Source organism: Littorina saxatilis, linkage group LG8 (genome assembly GCF_037325665.1).
Source record: "Littorina saxatilis isolate snail1 linkage group LG8, US_GU_Lsax_2.0, whole genome shotgun sequence".
Classification (NCBI taxonomy): domain Eukaryota; kingdom Metazoa; phylum Mollusca; class Gastropoda; order Littorinimorpha; family Littorinidae; genus Littorina; species Littorina saxatilis.
Window position 1 is genome coordinate 46,194,390 of NC_090252.1, and position 22,169 is coordinate 46,216,558.

The following is a 22,169-nucleotide window of genomic DNA, read 5'->3' on the forward strand; positions in this document are numbered from 1 at the left end:
AGTGATTGGATAGATGGATGGATGGATAAATGGATGGCAAATGACAAGGTTTAGAATCAACGTCTGAGAAATTCTCCCTTTTTTTTCTCCTCCTTTTGAATTTGTTCTTTTTCTTTTTCAGTTTGATTACGTTGAGCATTGTCACCGACGTCTTAATCTAATATTTTTCTTAAAAAAAGTATCTTTTCTGTATATTTTGCAGTTTTGTTTAGTTGCTTCGAATAGTCAACTAATATAACACCAAATTCGTACGGCAAATCAACCCAAGGACTAGAACAAAGTGTAGTTATAATTTCACGTTCAAAAAACTTTCTAAAAGTTTTTCGTAATATTTTGATTTTTTTGTTGTTGTAAAGCTTGCTGAACATTTTTTTAAATATGAGTCGTCACTTGATATGAAAAGCACAAATTCTTGAACACAATAAAAAAATAAAAATAGAACCATATCCCCACAAAAAAATGTATTGGTATTACTATTACCCCAAGTATCTCACAAATATAAACACAAAAAAGTTATGAAACATCTTGAAAATGATGAGTTTGGTGACAAGAAAACAAATAATTCAAACAAAATTTCACAACAAACGTAGAGGCAGTAATAGAAAAAAAAGAATGTTGAACTGAACAAAAAAAGTCAAATGAAAGTGTAAAAAAAAAAAAATAACCACAAGACACATGTTTAGCAATAGAAATGTTCTTTTCCACAGTGTTCAGTCGGCTCCCTGGGAATGAAAGTGAATGATTATTTTACACATTTTGCGCACCACAAGAAATCTGTTCTTGAAATCACTGCAAAGACAAACCAAAAACCTCAATAATTAATAACCATGCTCACACTCACAGTGACCGTAAACAATCTCTCATTCCACACTCAACACCTCATTGCAAAAAGTCACAATACATGTTCAACACGCAATAATCTGAAAACAAATACAGATCACCTCAATAAATACACTTTCCTCGCCGACATTTTGCAAGAAAGCCACACGATCTTGAGATTTTTTTGTTTGTTTGTTTGTTTGCTTTACGCCCAGCCAACCACAAAGGGCCATATCAGGGCGGTGCTGCTTTGACATATAACGTGCGCCACACACAAGACAGAAGTCGCAGCACAGGCTTCATGTCTCACCAAAGTCACATTATTCTGACACCGGACCAACCAGTCCTAGCACTAACCCCATAATGCCAGACGCCAGGCGGAGCAGCCACTAGATTGCCAATTTTAAAGTCTTAGGTATGACCCGGCCGGGGTTCGAACCCACGACCTCCCGATCACGGGGCGGACGCCTTACCACTAGGCCACCGTGCCGGGGATCTTGAGATAAGTTCATTATCTGTTTCAAAAGTCTAGTGTGTCTGCCTACTTCAAAGACCATAGGTCGACATACAGTAAATGTAACTTTTTTGTTCTGTCAATAATAAACGTTCCACTTACCTACCATTCTTGGTTTTTAAAATTTTTAACACACAATAAGTTCCGTCCGCCCACAGATGGAATATGGCGACCAATGTGATACATGATCAATATCGGACAATTATATGAGTTTGCTTGGTGACATAATGACACTAATCTCACGTCCTCTAAATGCTCAAAGCAAGAAGTGCACAAACAGGGTTGAGCAAAATTAAACCCGACACGTGATCAATATCAGAAAATTATACGAGTTTGCTCTTTCGACATAATTACACTTTACGCTCTTCTCATGTCCTCTCGTCTGACCACAAACATAAAACGCTCAAAGCAAAAAGTGCACAGACCCGGTTGAGCAAAATTAAAGCTGACACCATCGCTTTCAGTTATGACTTGTTCCCTTCCTGAATGGCAAACACATCATGTGATGTGGACAACAAAAATGACAAGTGCACTTATAAGCCAAGAAGCCAAACAGCAAAGTTTCTTGTTCAAACTGAAACATGTTAAGCTCCTCACAAGGGCCAACATTGTACACACTATTTCCAAGAAATTTTCCGCACAAAATCCTTCAAAACAGTCAACAGCCTTAAGCTTTAAGAGCCTAGTAATGTGTCACACACATCCAATCACCAGATACCGTCCTTCCCTGTTCAGCCCTGAAAGTCCACAAAATGGTGCACTTGCCTTTGGCTAGTGCTTCTCAAAATTGACTAGCCAGAGAGCACATTTTACTCGCCAAACCAACCGTTTGTTTCAGCAACTTAACTTGCATTTGGCGAGTAGATGAACATTTCTACTCGCCAGTTACACATTTCTACTCGCCATGGCGAGTAAAATACTCGCCACTTTCAGGGCTGCTGTTACTGCCTGGATACACCACCACGGGAGAAAATGTAAGTTTTACGCCCTCACGGCAAAGCCATTAGGGGCATGTTACGCGATCATTTACACGAGTTGCTATTTACACGATCATTTACACCAGTTGCTATTTACACAATCGTTTACACTACATTGGGGTGTGCACGTTAAAGATCCCACGATTGACAAAAGGGTCTTTCCTGGCAAAAGTGTATAGGCATAGATAAAAATGTCCACCAAAATACCCGTGTGACTTTTATTATAGGCCGTGAAAAGTAGGATATGCGCCGAAATGGCTGCGATCTGCTGGCCGATGTGAATGCGTGATGTATTGTGTAAAAAAATTCCATCTCACACGGCATAAATAAATCCCCGCGCCTTGAATATGTGCGCGATATAAATTGCATAAAATAAAAAAATCATTTGGAAACAGAAAATGAAATTGTGGACGTCGTAGAGCTACAGTGCAAGAAAGAATATCTTCCTTCTCCCTGCAAAGCTGAAAACCAGCATGTCCGATAGAATAAAATAAACGACGAAAGAATAAAATAAATAAACAAACAAAATTTTTTTTTTTAAATTAAAAATAAATCCCTGCGCTTAGAACTGTACCCACGGAATACGCGCGATATAAGCCTCATATGAGAAGATGGCTCCACCAACACCCAGACTACAACAAAAAGGATGCCTACTACCTCCTACCCAGAGATGACCAAGTGTTCATTGTGAGACTGAGAACAGGCCATTGCAGACTCAAACATCACCTGTATACCAAATTCCACATTGGTGATTCTGCATCGTGCCCCTGTGGCACATCTCCAATGACAGTGGAACACTTCCTGCAGGACTGTCCAACACACCAAAACTTGCGAGCAGAGACCTGGCCTGCTGACACACCGATGAGGGACAAACTCTATGGACCTATGGAGAGCCTCCGGCGTACAGCAGCCTTCATCAGGGCCTCCGGAGTTGCTGTCTGAGCGAACGACGAAGAAGAAGAAGAAGCCTCATATTGATTGATTGATTACACAAGTAGCAATTTACATGATCTTTTACACAAGTATATCTACGCCTTAAAGTTATACGCATCTAGCTTGCTGTTGATTCTAAAACCTTCTTTCCTGTATAATACATCACGTGATGACTGAATACCAAATTGTTCAAAAGAACAGTTATTATTAAGCGGTGACACAAACTGTAAGCAGCTTGTGGAATACTTCTACATGATCATTACTACTGCACTCACGCACACAGCCAATAGCAGTGGAGCTGCTATTGAAAGCACACTACAACATCCTTCAAACCAACCGTCACAAGACTGAGGAATGATCAGGCAAGGCACTTTGATACAAGCTCCTGTGATCAGGCAAGACACTTTTATAAAAGCTCCTAGTCCTATTATTATTCAATCAATCAATCAATGAGGCTTATATCGCGCATATTCCGTGGGTACAGTTCTAGGCGCTCTGCAGTGATGCCGTGTGAGATGAAATTTTATACGGCCAGTAGATTGTAGCCATGTCGGCGCATATTTACCTTTCACGGCCTTATTCCAAGTCACACGGGTATGGTAGACAATTATTAACTGTGCCTAAGCAATTTTGCCAGGAAAGACCCTTTTGTCAATCGTGGGATCTTTAACGTGCACACCCATTATTATAACATGACTGAGGAATGATCAGGCAAGGCAATTTGATACAAGCTCCTGTGACCACAATTAACAGAACGAACCCAGCAGAAAAGAACAACTTTCGTAGCTGAATAGCTAGGTCCAAATACAATGTCAATTTCTTGTTCATACACAACTGTCAGCTGCCAACAAGACTATTTGAAATCTGACCCACTCCAACTGACCTGGCCAACTGTTAGGTAAGGTAACATGATGAACTCTTTAGTAATCAGAATTCTAAAGTTGAGAGACACACATTAACACAGTAAACTGGCATTCCAGTACACTAGCACGAACGTGTGACGACAGCTATAAGCCTATGCTGCAGTGAACAGAATAGTGTCACAGCTGAACAACCGCTATAAACCAACTGGATACAGAAAGAGCTATCCCAGCAGTGACTTGACGATTTACAGTTTAGTAGTACACATCAAAAAGGATCAGAACATACGACTTCCCTCCACTTAACCCCCCCCCCCCCCCCCCCTCCTTACCCTTCACACAAAAACAGGAGAGGCCAGAATCCAGGAAGCTAAAATCGCCCCCTTTTTCGACTAACAGCAACACACAAAGTGGGTGTGTAACACACGTAAGCATGAACACGGTTAATATGGGACCACGTCAATATATTTCAGCGTATCACTCAAACACCCCACACTTAAAGTTCCCAAGCACAGAACGCAAAGCGAATAACACAAACATTCCCACCTATGGAAGGCCTGCGCCGAACTTGCCAGTTCATTACATCAGCAGGCCTGAGATTATGAGTGACACAACCATCGAACGCTGAACAAGAAGGAGAAGAATTCCCACCATCGCATTTAACTGCGGAACAAAAACTCTGCCTGATGACCTAAACTTATAAAGAAACCACGTACCTTACAATACCGCTTTCTGTGTTACACAGAAAGCGAAGCGCAGTACACACAATCATTCCACCACGTATCGAATGACATCACCAACCTATTTAACTCTCACGGTTGTATAAGTTCTTATGAGAAGTGATTGCATAAAATATATATACTATACAGTACCTTGCAATACGGCTTTCTGTATTTCACACAAACCGAAGCGCATACACAAACTTTTCGCCAGGAATCTAAAGACATCACACCAACCTATGTAATTCTCACGACGGTATACATTCTTAGTCTTACTAGAAGTGATTGCCTACACTGACTATATACCTTGCAATATAGCTTCAGTCGCATTTAACTTGATGCCCCAACGTAGATTGTCCGGTCCAGAATTTGGCAAGGGACCCAGAAAGTTGTAATAAAGACGTCACAGCTACCCGGATTGGTGGCAGTAAGCCCTATAAATACCCCGGGTATTATCAGTCAACAAACTAGACGAAAACAAAGAGGGTATAGTTGGGAAAAGCGAGCCAAGTTTATGTAAGGCGTCCAACAACCTATATATTTATCTCAAGCATTTAGGCACAGTTTAAACACAAAGTGTTACCTCTCTCTCCCATTCTTTTCTTTCTTTATTTGGTGTTTAACGTCGTTTTCAACCACGAAGGTTATATCGCGACGGGGAAAGGGGGGAGATGGGATAGAGCCACTTGTCAATCGTTTCTTGTTCACAAAAGCACTAATCAAAAAATTGCTCCAGGGGCTTGCAACGTAGTACAATATATTACCTAACTGGGAGAATGCAAGTTTCCAGTACAAAGGACTTAACATTTCTTACATACTGCTTGACTAAAATCTTTACAAACATTGACTATATTCTATACAAGAAACACTTAACAAGGGTAAAAGGAGAAACAGAATCCGTTAGTCGCCTCTTACGACATGCTGGGGAGCATCGGGTAAATTCTTCCCCCTAACCCGCGGGGGGATCTCTCTCCCACTCTCTAACTCCACTAGACACACCCCCTCTCTCTCTCACACACACACACACATGCTGTGAACTTTTTTCTTTTTCTAAATCGGAAAAGGGTAAACCTCACCTCAGTCTGCTAATAAGATGCAAATTAATGCAGATAAGATGCAAGATCACGAGGGACATAAAGTCATAGGTCAGCTATTGCGGAACGGACATGTACTGGACACCGTGTGTGTGTGTGTGTGCGTGCGTGCGTGTGTGTGAATGTGGTATGGGGGTCGTCTGAGAGATAGAGAGAAAAAGAGAGAGACAGAGACACAGACAGACAGAAAGTCAGAGAATCGTCCACAATTAACTGTTCAATACGAACCCAGCAAGTTCGGCTCTCCACAATATAACCAACGACAAAATTATTACACACACACACAAAGCCGAAGCGAAGGTTTCGAATATCAAGTCAGGTCAAATCTTGTCTCTTCGCTTCGCAGAGCCACAATAAAAAAGAAAGTGTGTACACCCACTTGTGCGTATAGTGTCACAGAATGCAAGTAAGCTTATATATGTGGGTGTGTATGTGTTCTGTTCTGACATGTTACCTAGACATGAAAGCGAAGGAGACGAAAAGATAGATAAGTGCAGAGGTGAATGCGAGAAAGTGTGACAGTGCGAAGGGTGTGTATGAAGGCCGCTGGCGTGAAAACGCGGAAACATGATATATCACGTATACATACAGGCAGGCAGGCAGACAGACAGACAGACAGACAGACAGACAGAGAGAAACACACACACACACACACACACACACACACTTGTACTCGGCCACATGGACATGCACGTTTGAGAGAGAGAGAGAGAGAGAGACAGACAAACAGACAGACAGAGAGAGAGACAGACAGAGAGAGAGAGAGACAGAGACAGACAGACAGACAGTCAGACAGGCATACAGACAGAAAGAGACAGAGATACACACACACACACAGACAGAGGGAGGTTCAACCTACACACGAAGCAATTACAATAATTCGTCATCACCCCACAGCCCAGAACAGGGTGCGATGGAGAAATGTCGTCAATGGCCTAGATGCTCCGCTGGGAGCAAAGGGCCTAAGTAAGTAAGTAAGTACCCTACACAAAAAGACAGTCATAAAAATTATGAAACAAATACCTTCAATTTCTCACACAGCTCACAGCGCTCCCATGTCAAGCGAGATGAAAGTCTACCCGACTCGCACACCCCACAATCTTTGGACCTTCTTGTGTTCATACCCGTTTAACACCCACCTTAATCTACCCAGTGCTTCATTACGAAACCTACTTACCCACCCCTTAATGAAGCTCTAATTGTAGTGATAACCTGGTGTTTGACTTCTGACAACTGGGTAGTAATTGTACGGTATCTGATGTATGTAGGTATGGTGTGTTATCTTATACGAGGGAGTGTACTAGCCGAATGTTGTATACTGTTATCTGAAATATTTATACTGCTCGGGTTTTTACATCGTTTGAGGTATGAATTTGCATTTTTTTGTTTTAGGTAACGTACATTTTCTTTGTGTGTGATTTATCTGTGTGGACGATAATTCAATTGATAAATTAGCAATATAGTGTTTATCCAATGGTCTGATTTGTAAATGCTAACATACAATTGATTTCCTCTTTGTTTTACTGTGTGTGTGTGTATGTGTGTGTGTGTGTGTGTGTGTGTGTGTGTGTGTGTGTGTGTGTGTGTGTGTGTGTGTGCGTGTGTGTGATAGAGTGTGTGTTGGTGTGTGTGTATGTGTTGGTGTGCGTGTGTGTGTGTGTGTGTATGTGTTGGTGTGTGCGTGCGGACGCATGTGTTTCTGTGCGTGAGAGAGAGAGAGAGAGAGAGAGAGAGAGAGAGAGAGAGAGAGAGAGAGAGAGAGAGAGAGAGAGAGAGAGAGAGAGAGAGAGAGAGAGAGAGAGAGAGAGAGTTAATGACTGTGGAATTGTGTGTGTTCGGTACGAGTGTGTTTGGTTTGTGGATACATGTGCGAGCGTGTTTGCGCGCGTATGTACCCACCGTTGCGTGTCTGTTCATGCGTCTGTGCGCGAGTGTCGTGGGCGGATTTATGACCAGGGAACTCCTACCAAACAAACCACTGTCATCTTCTCATGCGAACGTGCGTCTGTGTGTGCATTCAAACATTACTTGAAGACATGTGTGTGTATGTGTGTGTGTGTGTGTGTGTGTGTGTGTGTGTGTGTGTTTGCATGTGTGTGTGCGTGTGTTTGCATGCGTGCGTGCGTGTGTGCGTGCGTGTACGTACGTGCGTGCGTGCGTGTGTGTGTGTGTGTGTGTCAGTGTTCGTGCGTCTGTGCGTGGGCACGCGTGTGTGTACGTGTGTATGTGCGTGTTTGTCAGTGCGTTTATCTTTTTAAAGATTATACGTGTACATTGATTGTATTGGTGATGGACTTTTAGGGTGATTGAAGTAGTTCTTGATTATCACGTTCGTTCAGGTATAAGCAGTTTGAGCAAAGACATAACCGTTTTGGTTAGAATGAATGAGTGATAGACGAAGAAAAGAGCTCTCATGTTAAATGCAAGTAATGCAAACAATAACAGTCACACACACACACACACATATATTAGGTTAACAAACCAGCCCTGTATTTATTTCTGTTTCTTTATTTTATTGATCTAATCATCATTCATCATTAACCGTTTGTTTCAGTTCATTTGGAATTCTTATCATCAAAGCTACTCGGACTTATGTGACTCTTTTGTTTCTCAACATTTTTGGGGGGAAAAGAATTCTTTTGCAACATATAATTTCTACTTCAAATTTTCTCACTTGGTATTTCAATAACGCAGAGAAACATCTTTTCTACAACTGAAGCAATCTGCAATGATCATACGTTTTTAAAATAATGACAGCAATTTTTCTATGACTTCTCCAAAACGAAGGAAAGGAACACATTACACAATTTGTAATAAGAAATACAGATTTACACACAAAAACTAACACTTCAATCAAAGCACATTTTAATTTAATCATTAATTCATTAACTTTGTCTATTTAAATAGAAAACAAGTCGCGAAAGGCGAAAATACAATATTTAGTCAAGTAGCTGTCGAACTCACAGAATGAAACTGAACGCAATGCCATTTAGCGCGGTAGTGGTTACGCTATGCTGCATAGCACGCTTTTCTGTACCTCTCTTCGTTTTAGCTTTCTGAGCGTGTTTTTAATCCAAACATATCATATCTATATGTTTTTGGAATCAGGAACCGACAAGGAATAAGATGAAAGTGTTTTTAAATTGATTTGGACAATTTAATTTTGATAATAATTTTTATATATTTAATTTTCAGAGCTTGTTTTTAATCCGAATATAACATATTTATATGATTTTGGAATCAGCAAATGATGGAGAATAAGATAAACGTAAATTTGGATCGTTTTATAAATTTTTATTTTTTTTTACAATTTTCAGATTTTTAATGACCAAAGTCATTAATTAATTTTTAAGCCACCAAGCTGAAATGCAATACCGAAGTCCGGGCTTCGTCGAAGATTACTTGACCAAAATTTCAACCAATTTGGTTGAAAAATGAGGGCGTGACAGTGCCGCCTCAACTTTCACGAAAAGCCGGATATGACGTCATCAAAGACATTTATCAAAAAAATGAAAAAAAGTTCGGGGATTTCATACCCAGGAACTCTCATGTCAAATTTCATAAAGATCGGTCCAGTAGTTTAGTCTGAATCGCTCTACACACACACAGACACACGCACATACACCACGACCCTCGTTTCGATTCCCCCTCGATGTTAAAATATTTAGTCAAAACTTGACTAAATAGAAAAAAAGAAATGTTGCGCGTTTCAGTTTTTCTGCTAATTCGATTTTTTGTATGCAAAAATTATTGATGTGTTAATTTTGTCTATTTACTTGGAATAATAAAAAAATAAAAAAGTATCGCATATTTCAGTTTCTCAACAAATTCAATTTTGCATGCAAAAAGTATTCACTATAATGGGCTGGTTTGTTAGCAGTTACAACAACATCATCAGAAAATCAACACAAACCACGAGTAACTAGCAAGATATACGTTTTTATTAGACAAAAACTAAGGGTTACATGCGTGGATACATGCAAACAACGTTAGACATTACATCATCATTCAACACTACTTAGTACACACCACAAGACAGGGTGACACACACACGTTTAGACGGGTTACATGCACATTCTACGACAAACACATGACAATAATTCATTTCCATTTTAATACAGCGTTATCAAAATAGGAGCACAAACATGCAAGACTGATTATTATTCTAACACCATAAAATGAACTTAATACTTACACTGGGGAGAGAAAAAAAGTAACTTTCTTTTTACTCCTTTCTTTTCCTTTCTTCCTATTCCTTTTAATCTAATTTTGAAATCACTACCCGAAATAATTATCAAAAAACATCCCCCAACATATATTTTCCCTCTTTCAAATATATATAATTATATGGTTTTCTCTCTCTTAATCGTTCAGGCTTTTCATTCCCTTTTATCTATTTTTTTCTTACACGAACGTATAACAAAAATACAAATAAAAAAAAAATAAAAAAATACATTAAATGCCTGCTCAACGAAATATCAGTCTTCTTTGAAATTATTGCATTGATCCAATTTTATTCCGTGACAAAATATATCGAATCTTGCAACAAATTACACTCCAAATCATTCCTTTTTTAGTTTCAGAAACGTTTAAAATCTGCCCCCCCCCCCCCCCCCCCCCCTTCCCTTCACAATAGTTGCATTGAGAAAAAAAAAGAAGTTTTGCTCTTAGTTCCCGTTGTCTACATCCGTCTGCAATTTCTTTTTGTGCTTAAAATTTACATGCTAAATATCGAAAAATAATAATCAAAATTAACTAACACGTGCAAAACACATGCAAGTCAATTCAATAGAAAGAATATTAGAACATACATACACACACAAAACACAATCATTATTGCAAGTCAAAGGAAAAACAAAAGTGTATCAGCACAAGTTTCAAACGGAGCAGAACATGCACACACAAAACACAGTCATTATAACAAGGACCACAACAGTTTATGATCAGCACAAGTTTCAAACGGAGCAGAACATGCACACACAAAACACAGTCATTATAACAAGGACCACAACAGTTTATGATCAGCACAAGTTTCAAACGGAGCAGAAGATGCACACGAAGAAGTCAATCAAGGCACAAGTTCATGAGGGTGAGAGCGTGAAGTGAAGACAAAGGCTCGTGCTCGCTAGTTGTTAGCGCTTCCCATGATTCAGATACCAGATCATGCATTTACACTGTCAGTACAAGAAATGTAGAATGCACGACTGGTACGGAACCAGGGGAGCAAACTCAACCAAAGGGAAGTCATCCATGCATGCAATCCACGATTCCAATTTCTCTTGAATTTCGTCAGTTTCCTCATCGTGAATTACAAAGTTTTTCTTCTCCAGACAAACGTTTTCGTGATTTTTCTTCACGTCAACCAATCAGTGACAAATAGTATTTTCAAAATTGTCAAAGTCTTACAATTGCTCACAAAGGTTTCGACAAAATAAACTCGCATAAAATGGCCGCACTTTTAATCTAAAAAAAATATCAGCAATTTCAGCTTGGAAAAAAGTGTGTATAAATTTGAATCTAGAGTCGGTAGTGTAAGATCGTTAACAGTGTAACACTTCGCGTTTTGAGTTGATTAGTCAGTTTGTTTGTTTGTTTGTTTGCTTGACGCCCAGCCGACCACGAAGGGCCATATCAGGGCGGTGCTGCTTTGACATATAACGTGCGCCACACACAAGACAGAAGTCGCAGCACAGGCTTCATGTCTCACCCAGTCACATTATTCTGACACCGGACCAACCAGTCCTAGCACTAACCCCATAATGCCAGACGCCAGGCGGAGCAGCCACTAGATTGCCAATTTTAAAGTCTTAGGTATGACCCGGCCGGGGTTCGAACCCACGACCTCCCGATCACGGGGCGGACGCCTTACCACTAGGCCAACCGTGCCGGTAATCAAAGAGGATGGAGCCACAGTAAGACATACGGAAATCCAAAAGACCAATATATTCTTTGAGCCCCAGTAGCAAGTCGAAGTACTAGAGAGTAGGTTAAGAATAGTGATGTTGATTATAAAGTCACGTGAGCTCTGGGTTAAATGAGTATCAAGTTAATTCACTGAAACGTATAGATATTCAGGATAGTATAACGTGTAAGACGACACATTTATGACGTAATAATGTCGTCAATACGTGACAAGTCACGAAATTAGTGTCCAATACACACACTTTATAGCCACTGGTTTAGAATGCATCTAACTTACCTTCTTTCATTTGAATACACTATGACAATTTCCAGCAGAGGCTTCGATACGTTTTGTGACAACACAACGGACGATGCAGTGTATTGTCTAAAACACGTCCACATGGAGAATACGCCTTATGCTCCCCTGAACGTGTACCTGTGGTAAATACGCATTCATCTGTCCTAAGCATGAAGCCGTAGCACAAGGAATAGGCTTAACCATGGCGGATTGTTTTGAGCATGTACCCGTCTTTGCATGTGACACAGGAACAACAGTTTCCTGTTTTTGTTTTCCTTCTGAGTTTGTTGTCGACTCTTTCGCGATATATTGCTGTCTCTCCAACTCTGCCTCCCATTTCCTTGGCCACTCCCCTTCAGCGCCCCCACCTTTCGCCCCACCTTCGAATCTCCCCCCCCCCCCCCCCCAGAGACTTTCAGTCAAAACCGACATAAACGGTTCTTGCCTTGGTAATTTCTAGAGTATTGACATTGTTTGAACGAAACGAGGAAAAAAGCTTCTTGATTGGCAACCAACGAACTCACGAAACCATTTAGAGCTAATTTTGTCATTTAAAATGAATAAAAAGACAACAACAACAACAAGCTTTTAATACACAATCTAAAACGACCGCATGAGTGTGAAAGAAAGATGAGACCCATTTAACAGTAGATCTAGTCGCTTCAAAACTGAATAAGAACACGCCATAACCCACTTTAAAAAACATAACACACAACTTTTGTTGTTTTTGACATTCAACGAATCAATCTAACCGACTTTATAATCATATTTAACAGCTAACCATGGAAACAATTGTAACGCGAACACAGTATCTTTAAACTTTAAACGGGGGTTTATGATTCACACAATTTAACTAATGACGACATCAGAGCAGGTGACACTGACGTATGGCTGTGATGTGCACGTGACAACGGGAAGGTGTATTGTACGAAGGTCAAGGTAAAATGATACCAAGCCAAAGATATTTATTAAGAAAACGAGCAAAGGTCAACACTAGTTAATGTTCACATTTACACAACTGGAGCGAAAGACAAAAACCAAAACAAAACAAAAACCCACCTCCATTCATTGGAGTTGAGGTTTCTAGAAAAGAGTAGTAACTCTTGAGAAAAAAAAACCCACGTTAAAGCGTTAGAGTTTGACACACACAAAGTGTAAGGTGCTTCTCAAGCAAGAGCAAATTTACACAGAAATTTAATTCAGGCACTTCGCTTTTGCTTGTCTGTTCGAAAGAAAGAGAGACAGAGAGAGAGAGAGAGAGAGAGAGAGAGAGAGAGAGAGAGAGAGAGAGAGAGAGAGAGAGAGAGAGAGAGAGAGAGAGAGAGAGAGAGAGAGAGAGAGAGAGAGAGAGAGAGAGAGAGAGAGAGAGAGAGAGAGAGAGAGAGAGAGAGAGAGGGTGTTGAATCTGTAAAAGAGTCCTGTATAAAAGCATCAAACACTGCTTTTTGCAGAACCACGGAAACGAAGACAAACACACGGGAAGTAGAAAAGACAAAGAAAAGACAAAGGGCACCGAGACAGACAGAACAAGAAGAAATATTCAAATTAAGACCCAGCCACGGATATAACAAAGTCACCAGCACTGTCTCCTCTAGACACCATCTCTATATCTCTCATCCTTTCGTCAACAGACAGGCAGTCATATTGCAACTTCTCGCTACATAACACGCACATTTTGCAAAACAACAGACAGACCAATTACGCACTCGGCACAATCCTGATTAGTTAACCTCTCCAACCCTACTTGAAACAAATCGCTTTGTAATTCGACACACTAGGAAGTGAACACAACACGGAACAAAGGCTATACGCCCGGCACTGTGCAAGCTTACACAAAACGACGAACACATACGCACACACCCTCCTCCACGAGATACATACATGTTCTCAAAACGTTGGACACTTAGGCCCACCCCCTCTCCCACTTCAACCTGATGTGGCCTGACTATCCGCCATTTAATCATTTATTTCTAATTGTAACCTTATTTTGAAGACACCTCTGTAAGCCGTAGTAGGGTTAGGGTTGCTTTCACGCTTATCAGTAAATGTACATTCCATAAAAATGTATAGAAAAATAAAACATGGTTTAAACCAAACCAACATCTCATCCCCTATTTCCTCAACCCCTTCCATCCTTAAACACACGGTTTATGTTCTGAGTACAGTACTCACTAACGCAGCTTCTAGAAGCTTCTAGAAGCGTTACAATCTCGGGGTAAAAGCTTCCACACACGTCGACAAGAGGAAACGGACGGATACTTCCTTGTTTGAATTTGAACCAATGACAGACTTCAGAGCGGTGCTGAAATGCTACTTGAAGAGCAGATCCACATGAACTAATTGTCATCCTAGCTGGATCCTTGTAGTTTTGCTTGTGTTGAGGTCAACTAGTGTGCAGACCTGCTAGTGACTTAACCCTCTTCGTGTGATCACGCAAGCACAAGACCAAGTGCGCACTAAAAAATCCTGCAATCCATGTCAGAGTTCGGTGGGTCATATAGAAACACGAAAATACCAAGCAAGCATCCCCCGAAAGCGGCGTATGGCTGCCTGAATGGCGGGGTAAAGACGGCCATACACGTAAAACCCCACTCGTGCAAGAATAAGTAACCTTACCTTTGATCTATCAATAATAATATAGCGGGCTAGGGTTGGAACGACCCACTGAGTCAACCTCACGAACGAAAGTCATCCCGGAACGAAATCACAGGATGTGCACTTCAAAACACATTCACATTTGACACTGCTGGGCCGGTGAACGACCCCTAGTTTACGGCCAGTCAATCACACATACCAGGTCATTTCCTTGTCAGAATATAAAACTCAAAATCTTCCAAGAAAGCTCAACGTTATGAACTTAATAACGACTTGAATCTTCTGAGAAAGCTCTGTATTCTGTGGATCCAAGAAAGCAACGACTTAATTGAATCTTCTGAGACAGCTGTATATTCTGTGCATCCAAGAAAGCAACGACTTAATTGAATCTTCTGAGAAAGCTGTATATTCTATGCATCCAAGAAAGCAACGACTTAATTGAATTTTCTGAGACAACTGTATATTCTGTCCATCAAAGAAAGCAACGACTTAATTGAATCTTCTGAGACAACTGTATATTCTGTGCATCCAAGAAAGCAACGACTTAATTGAATCTTCTGAGACAGCTGTATATTCTATGCACCGTGTATCTAACATGTTAAACAACCCTAGCGAGGAAACAAAAGCGCGACAGTCATTAAATCACAGGTATAAGTAGGTGTACAGCTATTATGTTCAGCACACAAACGTTCGCAGAAGGCAGATGAAACCCCATTCACATGAAAAACATCAAATTCCCTTTTACATATCAAAAAACAAGAATTGCAGATAACCTAAAATTCTTGGGGTTTTTTTATTCTGAATTTTGGAACGTTTGTTTGTTTGTTTGTTTGTTTGCTTAACGCCCAGCCGACCATGAAGAGCCATATCAGGGCGGTGCTGCTTTGACATATAACGTGCGCCACACACAAGACAGAAGTCGCAGCACAGGCTTCATGTCTCACCCAGTCACATTATTCTGACACCGGACCAACCAGTCCTAGCACTAACCCCATAATGCCAGACGCCAGGCGGAGCAGCCACTAGATTGCCAATTTTAAAGTCTTAGGTATGACCCGGCCGGGGTTTGAACCCACGACCTCCCGATCACGGGGCGGACGCCTTACCACTAGGCCAACCGTGCCGGTTTTCGAAACGTTAACATCAAATTCCCTTTTACATATCAAAAAACAAGAATTGCAGATAACCTAAAATTCTTGGGTTTATTTTTATTCTGAATTTTGGAACGTTATCAGTCTCTCTGGTTTTGTATCCCTTTTACTAACAAAAATTATCAAGAGTAAAATATCATTCATGAAAAGCGCTCAAAGAACAAAAGAACAAAAATTAAGAAATAAAAATGTCGGTAGGAACGCTTTCAAAAGCACTGTGACTCATCAAATACATTCCACACGAACATCAATTTGTCGATGTCACATACGTTCTATATATATAATTATATATCTTTCTGCTTGACTAACGGACTACTTCACACTCGTCTGCGTGACAACCTCATAACACCCATACAGTTCCGCACAGGCGGATTCTGACCGAAGTGTTTTGTCACCATCAAATTCTGTAACTATTACGCCGTCAATTCCCGAAGGTGATATTACGGAATAGGTTCAAGTCAAAATTGTCAAAAGCCACTGGTGTCATTTTGCGAAATGAATTCGTCGAAACATTCCGACTCCGCACAGGAGCAATCAGGACGCTGATTGTTGGTATGTGTCTGAGTGGCTTTGAGCTGAATTCCACTTTGACCGATAAAACAGCAGAACCTTCCCACAGAATCATGTCTGAAGGACTTCGACAGAAGCCTTCCTTGGCCCCCCAAAAAAGACAGCTTTCAAAAATCTACCAAATCTTCTGACATATTCCATTTCAGCGGATTTGTTGCTGCGCGGTCTTCAATCGAGCACAGATTTTCCCTCACACTATACATATTGGCGGGATAAAGAATCTGATTAAAAGGTCGAAGAGTCAATGCTTTTTCCCAACCTGATTTCACTTTAAACCAAACAAGAACACACTGAAATCACCTTAAACTTTCACATTTTTCAAGGTATAAAAAAATAGACAGCCAAAAGGTAAAGTCAACATAAGCATTACAACTGAAAAATTCACAATTTCGAACAGCACCAAAAAGCGAAAACGTAAAACACACGGAAGTCAAAATGAGCTTTCCTTTATTTTTTTTAAAAGATTAGAACAGCATCAAATACCGACAGCTTCAAATTGAAGTCAACGTGAGCGTTAATTTTTTTTTTTTGTTTTTTTTTGTTTTTTGTACAGCATTACAAATCGACAAGGTAATAAACACTTAAATCAACATAAGCTTACACTGTTTTAAGAACCGACTCCAAAACCGACAAGGTAATACACACTTAAATCAAAATAAGCTTACACTTAAGAACCGACTCCAAAACCGACAAGCGTTACCCAGCCGGAACGACCAGCGCACAGACACACACGCAGACACGGGCAGGACAAAAATGACTTAGTGACGAACCCACCTGCAAACTTCAAACATGCCGGCACACAGATCTACCGGTTTCTACCTGTCCTGGTATTCAACCGACACACCCACTTACGGTTCAGTTGCGACACACCTGCACACGTCTATACCTACAGGTGCACACTCTATAGGTGTATAGTCCTGTGCAGTTCAAACAGATTCCTTATTCTGCTGGCTAGCGGATTTGGCTTTCTATATGGTCGTTCGATTTCACAGTTCAGTGGAGAGAACAAAAGTTCTACAGAGTACACACACTTCACAGCCCTTTAGAGCTTTTTTTCTCTCTGCGCTAAATAGGACGATCGGCTTTATTCAAGAGAATGCATAAAAGTCGCAAGCGTGTCGCAGCTCGTGAGTGTGTGTATTACAGAAACGATACAATCGTTGGCAAGTGATTTCTAAAGTTACCGATCTCTGGGTGTTTGCACAACGTTGCAGGTTGTGTTGGCACGCTTTTCGTGTTGGCGCATTTTACATGAATACACGGAAACGGTTTCTAACGTTCTCTCTTTCCTGTTCTTTATTTCTTTCCAGGAAGGCTGGGAGGGCATGCAAGAGAAAGAGAGGAAATAGGAACAAGAAGAGAAAGGACATTTCTTTCTTTACTTTCTTTATTTGGTGTTTTACGTCGTTTTCAACCACGAAGGTTATATCGCGACGGGGAAAGGGGGGAGAGGGGATAGAGCCAATTGTCAATTGTTTCTTGTTCACAAAAGCACTAATCAAAAAATTGCTCCAGGGGCTTGCAACGTAGTACAATGTATTACTTTACTGGGAGAATGCAAGTTTCCAGTGCAAAGGACTTAACATTTCTTACATACTGCTTGACTAAAATCTTTACAAAAATGGACTATATTCTCTACAAGAAACACGGGTAAAAAGAGAAACAGAATCCGTTAGTCGCCTCTTACGATATGCTGGGGAGCATCGGGTAAATTCTTCCCCCTAACCCGCGGGGGGATTTCAAAATACTACGGTCGTTCTTGTCCTGAAGCCTGTAACAATTTTCGATCGCTGTAACCAGTAAAAATCACGAGCAAAAATGCTACCTTGAATCCGTCAACCGATCAGTTTTCAGACACGCAAACACGCCCGCCTGCCCGCCCGCCCGCAAACACACACACAGACAAAGACACACGCACGCACACAGACACACGCACGCACGCACACAAGGACACACACACACACACACACACACACATGCTCCCACACACAAGGACACACACACACACCCACACACACACACACACCGCCAATATCAATCTCAGCGGATGCAACGCTATTAACCCCGAGACCAATGATAAGCTTTCAGAGATCACAAGTGCACGCATGTTTGTCGGATTGTATGCAAAGCGAATATCAAGCCGAGACCTGTCGATGTCTCCTTTACAAATCCGCCCATATTGGGCAACTTAACCTCAGCCGTTTAAAATCTAGGTCTGCCATATTTCTAACGCTCAACCATTTACCCCCTTACACTTAGAGGCAAGGCAAGGCCGAGTAACGGAGAGTACCTCCCTCCCCCTATCCCCCCCCCACCCTCCCTGACACGCCCCTCGGTCCAGGCTATAACAACTATGTTTGTCGAAAAGCTTTTTTGCATACAGTGGAACCCCCGTTTAAGACTCCCTCCATTTTAAGACTCCCTCCATTTTAAGACTCCCTCCATTTTAAGACTGTGTTTTCTCAGACTTTCTGTTCATAACCTCTGTAATTTTACCCGCATTTTAAGACTCCCTCCATTTTAAGACTGTGTTTTCTCAGAGTTTCTGTTCATAACCTCTGTAATTTTACCCGCATTTTAAGACTCCCTCCATTTTAAGACTGTGTTTTCTCAGACTTTCTGTTCATAACCTCTGTAATTTTACCCGCATTTTAAGACTCCCTCCATTTTAAGACTATGTTTTCTCAGACTTTCTGTTCCTAACCTGTGTCATTTTAACACCATTTTAAGACTCCCTCTTTTAAGACTGTGTTTTCTCAGAGTTTCTGTTCATAACCTCTGTAATTTTACCCGCATTTTAAGACTCCCTCCATTTTAAGACTCCCTCCATTTTAAGACTGTGTTTTCTCAGACTTTCTGTTCATAACCTCTGTAAAATTACCCCCATTTTAAGACTCCCTCCATTTTAAGACTGTGTTTTCTCAGACTTTCTGTTCATAACCTCTGTAATTTTACCCGCATTTTAAGACCCCCTCCTTTTTAAGACCTTGTTTTCTCAGATTGTTGGAGGTCTTAAAAGGGGGGTTCCACTGTACTTGTTTGCTGGGCTCGAACTTTTCCACTGCTGAATAACGGGCAGAGAAAAGGCGTCTCGAAGGTGCAAAACTTAGGTTTTGAACGAGACAGTGGAGGATTTGAAAAGGGGTATTAATTGTAACTTTAAGGAGAGTTGCGTTTTGAAAAAAGCGTCAAACATTAGAAAAAGACATCTAACAATCAAGAACTAAACGTTTGAAACGAGTTTATGACACATTTAAAGTGACTGAGAAATTCTCCTTCATGACCAAAAAAAACGGGCAGCATATTTTTACGTTCCTAACGGCATACAGTATTAGGACAGCTTCCGGTTTCCATAACTGATTAGTAGTTACCGAAGGTCATTCTGGACTAAACGGCAGCTCGTGAAAAGCAAGGTTTTCCACATTCAAAATGAAACAAAAAGGTGAAAGATTCGCTCAGTTTCTGTCACCCTGAAGTAAAAGAAGAAGAAGACAGTGATTCTCCCGTGAGCAGTGTTGACTATGGCTTTAAAGTCCCTTAAACTTTATCCATTTTTTCCTTTTGCAAAATGTACCCCAAATGAAGTTAAACAGGAGACATTTATCCAAAACGAAAAAGGTTCTCATGCTTGCGATAAGAAAACAAACATCGTCTACCAGCTAGACGTCCAAAAACGATTGTATCTTCCTGCTGAAACTACTTGTATAATAACAATAACAATAACACTTTATTGCCCATTAAAATGGCACATTTTCTAGGCCCGCTTTTCAAAAGCAATGGCCCTGTATCCACCCGACAAAGAAAACGACGTGACTTCCATCTACACCCTGATCCATATACCCACCCCTGTCACGTTTACCAACCTGAGACACCCTCTTAAAAACCATCTATGCAAACAAAGGCTATAAGCTATAAGGCCGACCTACTTTTTCAACGTTTGTTGTAATTGTACACAAGAAAGACCCAACGATTACGCCGATGTCGACACGATACAGAAAATGTGTATTGAGTAATGGGAGCAATGTTGAAACGAGCCACAATCAAATGTAGAAATTGTGTAAGGTTCTTTCTTCTGCGATCGTGGGCTGAAACTCCCACGTACACTCGTGTTTTTGCACAGAAGTCGCAGCACAGGCTTCATGTCTCACCCAGTCACATTATTCTGACACCGGACCAACCCGTCCTAGCACTAACCCCATAATGCCAGACGCCAGGCGGAGCAGCCACTAGATTGCCAATTTTAAAGTCTTAGGTATGACCCGGCCGGGGTTCGAACCCACGACCTCCCGCTCACGGGGCGGACGCCTTACCACCTGGCCAACCGTGCCGGTCCATCCCTCCATTTGGACATATGCCAATAATCAACAGCCCCAAAGCTTCCTGTGCAGCATGAGCAGTTTTTCATGAACTAAATGTCACACATATTGCAATCATTTTCTGTTTCCCAGTCTGCACAAAAGTCATCAATGATTCAGGATTTTTGGTACGTACGTGTCAAGATGAAACGGGGCGGGGGTGTCTTGCCCCATGTAAATGCCTGATCAGATCTGAGATGGTGGGTCGAATTTGTTTTAATGGGAAGAACTGCGCATTTAACTGAATGAGGAAATACAAAACCAGAAGTGCTAAGGAAAAAAATACTTCAATTCAATACCATCGACCTTGCCTGGTATCTAAACAAAGTAGAATCATTTTCAGTTTCTTCCACTGGACTGTTAGGAAACGAAAGTGAACCCAACAGATCTTTGACAGTGCAAGTAAGTAGCAACGGAACAGGACCAAGCAAAGTGACCCGGACGGTGAAGTATTTTGCGATTTAAACGATCATTTGATTCTACAAAAGGAACTTTCTTCTCACAAAAACATCACTCTTGTCACAACACAATCTGTCCCATTCATGGATTCTTTCGTTTTGCAATGTAAGCAGTTTTCTTTGGCAGTTTTCTTCAACAAGTTTTTTTTTCCCCCAATGATTTATATTTCAAAGGAAGTACTTCCTTTAATCTGTTTCCCCTTGGTTTCTAGCATGTTCGCCTGTGATGAGGAGGAAGGGTGGTGACTTTACTGTCCTCAGTAGCAAATGAGGGACATTAAATTTTCGTCACGCTCATAAGATAATTGCCTATGTTATTTTTTGATGTTTTGAGAAAAACGCACAAAAACTTTCCTTGGTTTCTGAACAATCTGCCTATCTCATTTCAGTCATAAGTTGCAAACTGCCTATCTCGAGCGGTGACAGCTGGACAAACGTGAGATAAAGAGCTGACAGCAACATTTTCAATCAGCAAAACTGCATAACAAACCACACACAGCTTTTGCATACTTTCACATTCTCAAAACAAGTCTTCCTGCATCACAAAGAAAAAGTGCCAAACTCAAGAAACAAGATCGGCAGTTTTGCTTACGTTACCGTGGTTATGGTTTCCGATAGTCTGTACTCTCTAACACAGGATATATACCCTTCCAGTAGCTTCCCCTGAAGTTTCACTACAGAAATGCCTAACACTGAGATAGGTATTTTTCTTATGAGCGTGACGGAATGCTTTGGTTTAAGCAAATCTGTATTCAATTATAGCATCGTGACATATGTACGGTATCTAACATTCACACATGTGAGGGCATGTTTTGCTAATTACTGCCAAGCAATTTCACCTTTGAAATGACCTCAAACAATGAACAGCCCACCCACCCCTACCTTCGTTTCAGAAGCTGTACACAAACTCGATCTCTTTTGACCT

At 40.9% G+C, this 22,169-nt stretch overlaps 1 protein-coding gene and 2 long non-coding RNA genes across 3 annotated transcripts in view; all 3 read right to left on the minus strand.

Moving 5' to 3' along the window:
• Positions 1-22,169, minus strand: part of LOC138973686 (uncharacterized) — a 188,836-nt gene that overhangs the window by 75,731 nt on the left and 90,936 nt on the right. The window lies entirely within an intron of this gene.
• LOC138973659 (DNA-directed RNA polymerases I, II, and III subunit RPABC3-like) overlaps positions 1-22,169 on the minus strand; it is a gene marked incomplete in the record, with an annotated part of 44,685 nt that overhangs the window by 7,279 nt on the left and 15,237 nt on the right.
• On the minus strand, positions 3,038-4,120 carry LOC138973661 (uncharacterized). Its single transcript, XR_011458092.1, has 2 exons — positions 3,923-4,120; positions 3,038-3,667 (listed from the first exon to the last, which is right to left on the minus strand). It is a non-coding gene; the product is annotated as an uncharacterized lncRNA (long non-coding RNA).